The 12,130-nt window shown below is 40.3% G+C and overlaps 1 protein-coding gene across 13 annotated transcripts in view; it reads right to left on the minus strand.

The window, feature by feature from the left end:
* The window catches only part of PPFIBP1 (PPFIA binding protein 1), a 174,030-nt gene that overhangs the window by 151,580 nt on the left and 10,320 nt on the right, over nucleotides 1-12,130 (minus strand). For all 13 annotated transcript variants that reach the window (XM_044228753.1, XM_044228752.1, XM_044228754.1 and 10 more), the window contains exon 2: nucleotides 1,482-1,558. The gene's annotated coding sequence lies outside the window, so the exon portion shown is untranslated. The remainder of the gene's footprint in view (nucleotides 1-1,481; nucleotides 1,559-12,130) is intronic.

Below are 12,130 nucleotides of genomic sequence, written 5' to 3' on the forward strand. Positions count from 1 at the left end.
TATACTACAAAATCTTCGATAAGGTGCATCTCACTCTTGTACTTACAAAAAAACATAAGTAACAATCTCCCCTGCAAACCCACAACAATAGAAGGAAATCCAACAACTCTCCAAACCACTCCCACAATTACCCAAGCGTGCAACAGGCAGGTAAGGCAGTAAACTGAGGGGAGAGAGGCTTTGTTTTAAGTCTGGGCCTAGAAAAACAGGAGGCATCTTGATGTGAAAACAAAAACTTTTCATCTTCCACTTGTCAAAGCATATTTTGGAAATTCATCAACCAAAACATTTTCCATCAGAGGATTTAAACCCACACACCAAAATTATCTCCACAGAATAAACTAGTTAAGCAAGCAGGAAGTTTACCAGGAACACCCTAAAAATTAACAATTGTTTTTACGGCTCTGATAAAGCCAGCCAGCTCATGTTGGTACACAATGTAACACAAATAACCTCTCCAGTGAGTCCTCTGAACAGGAGTGCAAGAAGTCCTTATCATAAGGTTTTCCTTGGCAAGAATAACAGATGCCACGGAAATTAAGCCTTTTGGGGTTCACCCTCCTAAGAGCTGATTTTATAATCTTAGAGATGGCATCCATTATCCACCTTCGTCTTCACAAACCTACCAGTTAGGGTTTCTCCACTTCAGCACTCCTGTCAGTGCAATTCCTTACAATTCCTTGCTCTGTTCCATGCACTGCAGGGCTTTCAGCAGCATCCCTGGACTCTGCTCACTAAATGTCAATCCTCCCTCCATCCCCAGTTGCAACATGAAGAAGGTTTCCTGACATCACCAAATGACTCCCACAGGGCAAAATCACCCCAGCTGAAAACCAGTGGTACAAATCACGTGCTCTCATTGCCCGAATTTTACAAAGGAGGAAACAGACACAGCGAGGCCCATCGAACTTCAAAGCTCGAGATCCAAAACTCCGTACTGTATGGGTGCACAGGTAGGAGGCAGATCTTCTAGTATAACCTATGATACACACCCTTCTTTTCTACTTGGTCCCTATGCATCCACCCCCACGGAGCCTGGCTGAGTCAGCCTTGGTGCACACCATTCACGTAAACCATTTCTCTCATCACGTAAACATTTATGGATAATGCCAGATAAGAGTCTGGCAATAAAGGCACAGTCATGACCTTCGACAAGTATATAATCTATATGAAGAAATAAGACATAGCCATGGAGAAGCTATTCGGAGTACCAGTTTTGAAGAACACTGTTTCTTCACCTGTAATATGGAAACGATGTCAGGGCTGATCTCATAATTCACTGAAAGAGTGCAAATCAAGTTCTTTTCACGAAATAGGATTTCAAAAAACAGCCAGATATCAAATGCTTGGCAATATATAGGCACCAGCTCAGGAGGGATTAGAGTATCTCAAAAATCACTGGGCTGGCATGAACACTCTAAAACACCTGAACCCACCACCCCTTGGTACTTGAGCATTTGAAAATCCAAAAATTGAATTACCTGTTTCCAGCAGAGTTTGCGGGAGGAGCTCTGATGGAGGCTCTCAGCAAAGGTTTCCTAAATGGCTTCAAGCAGGCCTAGAGGAAAGAAAAGGAAGGATTCAAACAAAGAGAAGAGCCAGGAGTAGGAGAAAAGGTGGAATGGACTCAAAGCACTCTGGAGGAGCAGAGCCTGGGCCTCAACCCAGCAGGACAAGGGAAGACAAGGGTGGGAAAAAAGGTCAAGACCAGAGGAGGTCATCTGGTGATCTCTAGGTGATCTGTAGTGTCACTGACTAGGCTAGAGCCAAGAAATACTTCTAAAAAAGTAACCAAGGGCTGCTACAGCTTTGTAGCACCATTATGAAGGTGGAGAACTTAATTTCTCAGACTAAAAGGTCAGCATTCCCTGAGGACAATAAGCAGATGCTTGCTTAAATTTACATAAGTGAAAGTGATGATTTTCCAGAACAATGAGTCAATCTGCCCTAAAAGTAAATCCAAATAGGTTCTTTCCCAAGTCCACAGGTCCTCCTGTTCTCTAAGGGCATCAGCCCAACACAAGGAAACAAGAGCCCAGGGTAGCCAGATTTCCTGATTTTAAAATCTGGATTTCAGTTAGGTGAAATCTCCCAAACTTTAAGTATTGGCCTAAATTGCTTTAAATACCGTGAAGGTCAAACCAAACCTATAGCTCCCTGCAGTCTCTACCCCAGGGCCCCCAGTACAAAAACCCTGTCGTTAGCCACAGCCCACAGAAGGTCAAGTAAAGCTTTCTGGGATATTTGGAAGATCTCTCTGGCAACGTGTCAGAGAACACAGGGAAGAAACTAACTGTAGAGTGTGTAGAGCCTTCAGCAATGGACTATAGAAAGGCCCCATAGCGCCACCCCCAGCTGAATACAAACCGGCCCTCAGGTGATACCTCAAAATATCCACTGGCCAGGGGTACCTGGGTGATGCAGTCGGTTAAGTGTGTGACCCGTGACTTTGACTCAGGTCATGGTCTCATAGGTCAGGAGATGGGGCCCCATCTTGGGCTCTGCGCTCAATGAGAAGTCAGCTTGGGGATTCTCTCCCTCTGCTCCAGCCTCCACCCTCCCCACCCTGCTCACTCTCTCAATCTCTCTCTCTCTCAGATAAATAAATAAATCTTAAAAAAATATATATCCACAGGCCCTAAGTGACCAATGGGCTACTTACAATTAAGCAGTTACCAAAAATGGGAGAATTCCACACATCAGCATACCTCCTCATTTCCCCATTTTTAAAAACATACAGTAGTATGTTAATAAATAAATAAATGATATAATAAATAAATAAATAACAGCCCCCACTCACTGCCTCATTACAGAGAGCCCTCCTCTGCTCTCCTGTCCACCACCCCCCATCCCCTGAGGTATATTCAATAAACTTCTACCTCCTTTGTTCTGCCTCAGGTGAATTCTTTCACTGCTTGTGCCACTGGCTTTGACCCAATCATCACCTCATATCTGGGGAACCTCATCTGCTCAGGAGAGACATCCCACTTAAGACACCATAGGGTCAAAAAAAAAAAAAGACACCACAGGGTCTACATCAGAGCTGACAGGGATGTGAACAAAGGCCATGGCGGAAGTAATAGAGAGTGATTCAAAAAATGTATGAGAGGCAAAAATAACAGTGCTGATGGCCAGGAGAAGGTCCCTAGGATACCAGAAACAAACCTGACCCATTGCAAATTTTGACAATGAAAGGGAGTCTTTAAGACCAGCGGGAAACAGGCTTAAATGTGCACTTTTTGACCTCTGAGAACAGGGCCATCCTCATGGACTTGTGACCTGTGTCGTCACACAGGGCTCCATGCTAAGAAAGGCTCCATGCTTGGTTTAATGATCTTCTGTCATCATTTTGAGATTCTTAATTTAACTTCGAACTTGTGTTTTGTAAGTGAGGTCTGATGGGGAAATGGAGCTTGCATGTGAGCAGAGGAGATCCTGCTCAGTGTGTGTGGCCACATTCTTACACAATGTTTGCCATGACCCAGAGCACAGAATTTCTGTGGATTCATGAGGCATGGGAGCCCAGCAAGACTAGTTCAAGATAAGTACGTTACAAAGACAACTAAGTGAGCAGGTAGGTGTTGACAGCTCCCAGAAGCCATGCTTTCCATTCAAAGGAACCACAACTCCTTTTGCATATAGAAACAAAGCAATGTTTTTCTAAGATACAAAACCAACAAAAGAATCCTATCATATCCTCTTACTCCTATTACATCCCTGTGTTAGCTGATCCTGCACACTGAAAATAATGGCATAGAAGGAAAAGGAAATATAGGGCAACCCATGGTTCTTTTTCCTTTCAGTCCTTCCTTAAAGCCAGCCCTTCCTTCCATAAGACAAAGACTAACAGAATGCAGGTATCAAGAAGTGAATAAGGGTAATCCGTTAGCTTTGGGCAGTGTTTCCACATTCTGGTAAGAACAATACACATATGCACGTACAAATTACAAAATCTGAAGTGTATGATTTCAGTAATTCTGCAGATGTGTCAAATAAACTTACATTTGCATTTAACGTTGGACTTGCACCATATAAAGAGTACAAATCATGCTAATAATTTAAATTTTTAATTTCTCTTCACTTAGAACAATATTAAATAGCAAACGAGGATAAGTCAAGGGAGAGAGTATAGAAGGAAAAGCTTTTTATGCTAGTACCTTTAACATTGCTTTTTTCATGCTTTTTGAACAAGGGGAAACACATTTTCATGTTACACAGGGCTCAACAAATTCTGTGGCCGGCCCACTGAGAACAATTGCAGTCAAGAATATCATGCCTAAAATGTTACACATGGGACACCTAGGTGGCAGAGTGGTTGACTGTCCAATTCTTGGTTTCAGCTCAAGTCATGAGCCCGGGGTGGTAAGACCAATCCCCATGACAAGCTCCACACAGCGGAGCCTCTGGGGATTCTCTCTTACCTCGCCCTCTGCCCCTCCAGGCCCCACCCCACCACATGCTCATGCATTCTCTCTCAAGTAAGTAAATTAAATCTTAAAAAATAAAATAAAATAAAATGCTACACACACCTAGATAAGTTCCTCCAGATGTCCTCCAAAGTAACCCCCAAAAGAGCCACTTATGGACAGATGGGGGTGATGATTTTTACTTCCATGCTCTGTTACTGAATCACTTTTCCCTTTTCCCCCAGGTACCTCACATCATCACAACAACACATCTGCTGAAACAGTGCAAGCCTTTTTCTTTCCAACTAAAGTGAAGACTATAGAAGACCTTCCCCAGAGCAGCATCTAAGGCAGAGACCTCTCTGCTGGGCATCCCCCTTCTACAGAGTGCTTCCCTGAGCTCTGGCATTGCAGTTTTCACCAAACTCAAGCTGTTTCTCACCACTCCGAGTGCTCGGGTTTCCCCTGGGAAGTGGTTCTGTGTAAGTCTGGCTGTCTAAAAAGGCCTCCTTCAAATACTGTCAAGTTTTCCTTTGTCTCACTTCATTCTCCTCTTCTGTTTGGTACCACCACTTTCCACTTCGATAAATTAATTTCCTGCCTGGAGACACATCCTGGGAAATGTGTCAGTTTGTATTGTTTAGATGAGAGACTTCTGTCATTCTTTCAAATTTTTCCTCTGCACCAATAATCCTGAGAGCCAGCCTCTTAGGAGCCTGAGTGGCTTGTCTATGAATTTCCTTTCACGGCCTCCTATTAGACTGAAAAAATGCAGACTGCCTGCGGTGAACTTACTCAACTCTTAACCCTTTCGATCACATCTTTTTCTATTTCCCCATCCTTTCTTCTAGCCCATCTAAAGAAGGGCTCTTATGGAATTCAGGGCTAACCGGCCACTCTCTACCTGATTGTTAATGCTGCTTTAACATCACCCCCACCCCCAACCTGTACCTGCTTCACACCAAACTATCACAGCATGCCTCTCCTGGTTTGATTCCTTGAAAGGCTGGGCTACAGAGCCACTTATGGTGCATCCCCTCCCTTACAATCCTCAGTTTTTTTGCACTCTGGACTACATCTCTACTGGGCTACTGAACCTGCACTCTCCAAGTTCATGAATGACCTGCTGGCTGGACCAGGGGCAGTTTCTCGGACCCATCCTCCTAACGGGTCTATTGTGCCAGATGGCAAGGACGGTCCACATGTGTTGGGTCTGCTTCTTCCCTCTGCTACCACCATCTTCCCCTTCTCTGGTGGCTCCTGCTCTTCCTCCTCTAATAAATTTCATTAGTCTGATCATGTCTAAATGTCAAGAGTTCCTTGAAGGATGTGTATCACTTCTATTTTTATTCTACATCTTCTTCAAAATAGGTAGAGGCAATTAGGAGATACAAACTTCCAATGGTAAATAAAAAAGTCACAGATTGTAAGCACAGCAGAGGGAATGTGGTCAACAATATTGTAACAACAGTGTTCAGTGACAGATGGTAAGTACAGCTATTGTAGGGAGCACTGCAGAAAGTACAGAATTGTCAAATTGCTAAGGTGTGCACCTGAGAATAATATAACATTGCAAGTCAACTATCTTCCAATAAAAAATTTAAATAAAAATAAAATTGGCAATATTTGATATATTGTACACAGCATAACAAAAGGTAAATAACTAAATTTTCAGTTTTTCTTTTTTAGTTTCTGAAGTATTTTATGGTTTGTTTTGTTTCTGCAGATTATGGGCATTTCTCTAAGATTTCCAAAGGTAAATCAAATGAAAGATGAGCTCTACTCATTACTTTTCCATTACAGAGGACATCTCTTCTTGATATTAAAAACTTTCATGGCCTAGAAATAATTGATCAACATTAGATTCAAACAAACTTCAGCATGCCACATTCTGTCATTACCCTTGCCCCATATTTTCTAGTCTTTTAAAAATATTTGACTATAAAAATGCTAATAAATATATATACTATTTTAAAAAAAGAGTTCCCTGAAGGCACCATATTTGCTTCTCTTTTTATTCTACACCTTCTCCTTTAGTGAGTTCATCTATTCTTACTCATTATATATAACAGCTCCATGGAAACGATCCATCAATATAGGATTTTGCGTAAATTCCAAATCTAAATTTCAATTTTTTCTTAAAAAAGATTTTATTTGACAGAGTGGGAGAGAGAGGGAAAGGACAAGCAGAGTGGCAGGCAGAAGGAGAGGGAGAAGCAGGCTTCCCACTGAGCAAGGAGCCTGATGTGGGGCTCAATCCCAGGACCCTGGGATCATGACCTGAGCCAAAGGCAGACGCTTAGTGACTAAGCCACACAGGCGTGCCTAAATTTCAAATTCTTAACATCTTCATGTGGATAAAATCAATTAACAGATTTTAATGGCTTTTAACATGCCTAGTACAGAAGTAAGCCAGAGGCAGTAATACAAAGTAGTTGAAGATACTGACCCTCGAGACTGTATGTACCTGCATTTAAATACACTCCAACAGAGGATAGTCCAAGATGGCAGAGGAGCACAAGACCTTAGTTATGTCAGGTCCCAGGAATTCAGCTAGATAAATATCAAATCATTCTGAACACCTGTGAACTCAACAGGAGATCTAAGAAGGAACAGTTGCAACTCTGCATATAGAAGTGATCACTTTCTGCAAGAATGACAAGACAGAAAACTCACATCAAAAAAGAGAACAAGAGGCCATACTGACTGCCAGGGATCTAATCTGTATGGACATAAGTGAGATGTCAGAACTAGAGCCCAGAATAATGATTATAAAGCTACTAGGTGGGCTTGAAAAACACAGAAGACACTAAAGAATCCCTTTCTGGAGAAATAAAAGAACTAAAATCTAATCAAGTCAAAATTTGAAAGGCTATTAATGAGATGCAATAAAAAATGGAGGCTGTAACTGCTAGGATATAGTCTCTATCTCTCTTCTGAAGAGAGAGTTAGAAGACAAAATGATGGAGAATAAATAAGCTAAGAAAAAGAAAGATAAACAACTTGCAGATCATGAAGAGAGAATTCAAAAGATAAATGATACCATAAAGGGAAATAGTATCAGAATAATTGGGATCCCAGAAGAAGATGAAAGAGAGAGAGAGGCAGAAGGTATATTCAAGCAAACTATATCAGAAAACTTCCCTAAATCTGGGGAAGGAAATAGGCATTTAAGTCCAGGAGGCAAATAGAATCCCCCTCAAAATCAATAAAAACAAGTCAATACCCCAACATATAATAGTGATGCTTGCAAATCTCAGAAACAAAGAGAAAATCCTGAAAGCAGCTCAGGACAAGAGGTCCATAATTTACAAGGGTAGAAACATTAGATTGGCAGCAGACCTATCCACAGAGACTTGGCAGGACAGAAAGCACTGGCATGATATATTCAGGGTGCCAAAGGAGAAAAGTATGTAATGAAGAACACTTTATCTAGCTAGGATGTCTTTCAAAATAAGTGGAGTGATAAAAAGCTTCCAAGACAAAGAGAAACAAAGAATTTGTGATCACTAAACCAGCCCTGCAAGAAATAATAAAAGGGATCCTTTAAGCGAAGAGAGAGCCCAAAAGTAACATAGACCAGAAAGGAACAGAGAGATTATACAGAAACAGTGACTTTATGTGTAATACAATTGCATGAAATTCACATCTTTCAATAGTTACTCCAAATGTAAATGGGCTAAATAGCCCAATCAAAAGATACAAGGAATTAGACTGGATAAAAAAAGCAAGACCCACTGATATGTTGTCTGCAAGAGACTCATTTTAGACCCAAAGTCACCTCCAGACTGAAAGTGAAGGGATGGAAAACAATTTATCATGCTAATCAACATAAAAACAAACAAACAAAAACAAAAAACTGGGATTGCAATCCTTATATCAGACAAATTAGATTATAAACCAAAGACTGTAATAAGAGATGAGTATGAACACTATAACATACTTAAAGGGTCTATCCAACAAGATCTAACAACTGTAAATATTTATGCCCTTAACCTGGAAGCAGCCAATTATATAAATAATTGATGACAAAATCAAAGAAACACATTCCTAATATGTTTCCACACTTTATTCACTGCAATGGGCAGACCATCTAAGCAGAAAATCAACAAGGAAAAAAGGGCTGTGAATGATACCCTGAACCAGATGGACTTCACAGATATATTCAGAGCTTCCACCCTAAAGCAACAGAATACACATTCTTCTTCAGTGCGAATGGGACATTCCTCAGAACAGATCACATTCTGGGTCACAAATCAGGTCTCAACCATTACCAAAAGACTGGGATCATTTCCTGCATATTTTTGGACCATAATGCTTGGAAACTGGAACTTAATCACAAGAGGAAATTTGGAAAGAACTCAAATGCCTGGAGACTAAAGAGAATCCCACTAAAGAATGAATGGGTAAACCTGGAAATTAAAGAATTTTTTTAAATTCATGGAAATAAATGAAAATGAAAATACAAATGTTCAAAACGTTTGGGATGAAGCAAAGGCAGTCCTAAGAGGGAAACATAAAGCAACACAAACCTTTCTCAAGAAACAAGAAGGGTCTCCAGTGGAACAGAGTGGAGAGCCCAGATAAGGACCCTAAACTCTATGGTCAAATAATCTTCGACAAAGCGGGAAAAAATATACAGTGGAAAAAAGACAGTCTCTTCAATAAATGGTGCTGGGAAAATTGGAAAGCTATGTATAGAAGAATGAAACTTAACTATTCTCTTACACCATACACAAAGATAAACTTGAAATGGATAAAAGACGTCTACGTGATGCAGGAATCTATCAAAATCCTAGAGGAGAACATAGGCAGTAACCTCTTCAACATTGGCCACAGCAACTTCTTTCAAGACCTGTCGCCAAAGGCAAAGAAAACAAAAGCGAAAATGAACTTTTGGAACTTCATCAAGATCAAGTTTCTGCATAGAAAAGGAAAAAGTCAACAAAACAAAGAATCAACCCATGGAATGGGAGAAGATATTCACAAATGACAATACAGACAAAGGGCTGATATCCAAGATATATAAAGAACTTCTCAAACTCAACACACACAAAACAGATAATCATGTCAAAAAAATGGGCAGAAGACATGAACAGACACTTCTCCAAAGAAGACATACAATGGCTATCAGACACATGAAAAAATGTTCAGCATCACTAGCCAACAGGGAGATACAAATCAAAACCACACTGAGATACCACCTGACACCAGTTAAAATGGCCAACATTAACAAGACAGTAAACAATGTGTGTTGGAGAGATGTGGAGAAAGGGGAACCCTCTTATACTGTTGGTGGGAATGCAAGTTGGTACAGCCATTTTCGGAAACAGTGTGGAGATTCCTTAAGAAATTAAAACTAGAGCCACCCCATGATCCTGCAATTGCACTATGGGGTATTTACGCCAAAGATAGAGATGTAGTGAAAAGAAGGGCCATCTGTACCCCCAATGTTCATAGCAGCAATGGCCACAGTTGCCAAACTGTGGAAAGAACCAAGATGCCCTTCAACAGATGAGTGGATTAAGAAGATATGATCCATATATACAATGGAGTATTGTGCCTCCATCAGAAAGGATGACTTTTGTACCAACATGGACAGGACTGGAGATTATGTTGAGTGAAATAAGTCCAGCAGAGAGAATCAATTATTATATGGTTTCACTTACTTGTGCATAAGAAATAACATGGAGGTCATTGGGAGATGGAGAGGAGAAGGGAGTTGTGGGAAATCGGAGGGGGAGACAAACCATGAGAGACTGTGGACTCTGAAAAACAAACTGAGGGTTTTGGAGTGGAGGGGAGTGGGGGATTGGGTGAGCCTGGTGATGGGTATTAAGGAGGGCACATATTTCATGGAGCACTAAGTGTGGTACAGAAACAATGAATTTTGGAACACTGAAAAAAAATTTAAAAAAAAAGAAAGAAACAAGAAAGGTCTCAAATATACCACCTAACCTTATACCTAAAGAAGCTGGAGAAAGAAGAGTAAATAAACCCTAAATCCAGCAGGAGAAGAGAAATAATAAAGATCAGAGCAGAAATCAATGGGCTAGTAACCAAAAAAACAGTAGAACAGGAGCTGGTTCTCTGAAAGAATAAGATAATTAATTATTAAGTAACAAGAATGAGACTGATTAACACTTTCCTGGACTTAGCAAAAAGAAAAGAGTAAGGATCGAAATAAAGTCATAAGTGGAAGAAGAGAGATCATAACCAACATTGAAGAAATACAATTACAAGTACATATTATGAACAACAATATGCTAACAAACTAGGCAACCTAGAAGAAACGGATGCATTTCTAGAGACATATAAACGACCAAAACTGAAACAGGAAGATAGAAAACCTGAACAGACCCATAATCAGCAAAGAAAGTGGAGCAGCAATCAAAAATCTCCCAACAAACAAGAGTCCAGGCCCGGATGGCTTCCCAGCAGAATCTACCAAACAGTTAAAGAAGAATTAATACCTTCTCTTCTGAAGCAGTTTCAAAAAATACGAATGGAAGAAAAACTTCCAAATTCATTCTAGGAGGCTAGCATTACCTTGGTCCCAAAACCAGACAAAGACCCCACCAATAAGAATGACAGACCAATATCCCTGATGAACACAGATGCAAAAATAATCATCAGCATATAGCTAATAGGATCCAACAGTACATTAAAAGGATTTTCACCACAACCAAGTGGTATTTATTCCTGAGCTGCAAGGGTGGTTCAACATCCACAAATCAATGTCATACATCACACTTATAAAAGAAAGGACAAGAACCATATGATCCTCTCCACAGATACAGAAAAAGCATTTGACAAAATACAACATCCTCTTTTGAGAAAAATTCTGCAGTGTAGGGATAGAGGAAACATACTTCAATAACATAAAAGCCATCTATGAAAAACCCACAGCAAATATCATCCTCAATGAGGAAACACTGAGAGCTTTTCCCCTAAGGTCAGGAACACGGCAGAGATGTCCATTCTCACCACTACTCTTCAACATAGTAGTCCTAGCCTCAGCAATCAAACAAAAAGAAATAAAAGGCATCTCAATCAGCAAGAAAGTCAAACTCCATTCTTTGCAAATGACATGATACACTATGTAGAAAACCCAAAAGACTCCAAGCCAAAATTGCTAGCACTCGTACAGGAATTCAGCAACGTGGCAGGATATAAAATCAATGCACATAAATCAGTTGCATTTCTATACAGTAACAATGAGACAAAAGAAAGAGAAATTAAAGTCGATCCCATTTACGATTCACCAAAAACCAAGATACCTAGAAATAAACCTAACCAAAGAAGTAAAAGGATCTGTACTCTGAAAACTATGGAACACTTATGAAAGAAAGTGAGGAAGACAAAAAGAAATGGAAAAACATTCCATGTTCATGGACTGGAAAAACAAATATTGTTAAAATGTCTATGCTACGCAAAGCAATCTACACATCCTACGTAATCCCTATCAAAACACCATCAACATTTTTCACAGAGCTGAAACAAACAAAACTAAAATTTGTATGGACCCAGAAAAGACCCTGAATACCCAAGTAATTCTGAAAAAGAAAACCGAATCTGGAGGCATCACAATTCTGGACTTCAAGCTCTATTACAAAGCTGTCATCAGCAAAACAGTATGGTACTGACACAAAAACAGACACACAGATCGATGGTACCAAACTGAGAACCCAGAAATGGACCCTCAACTCTATGGTTGTCTAATC

Source organism: Neovison vison, chromosome 12 (genome assembly GCF_020171115.1).
Source record: "Neovison vison isolate M4711 chromosome 12, ASM_NN_V1, whole genome shotgun sequence".
NCBI lineage: Eukaryota > Metazoa > Chordata > Mammalia > Carnivora > Mustelidae > Neogale > Neogale vison.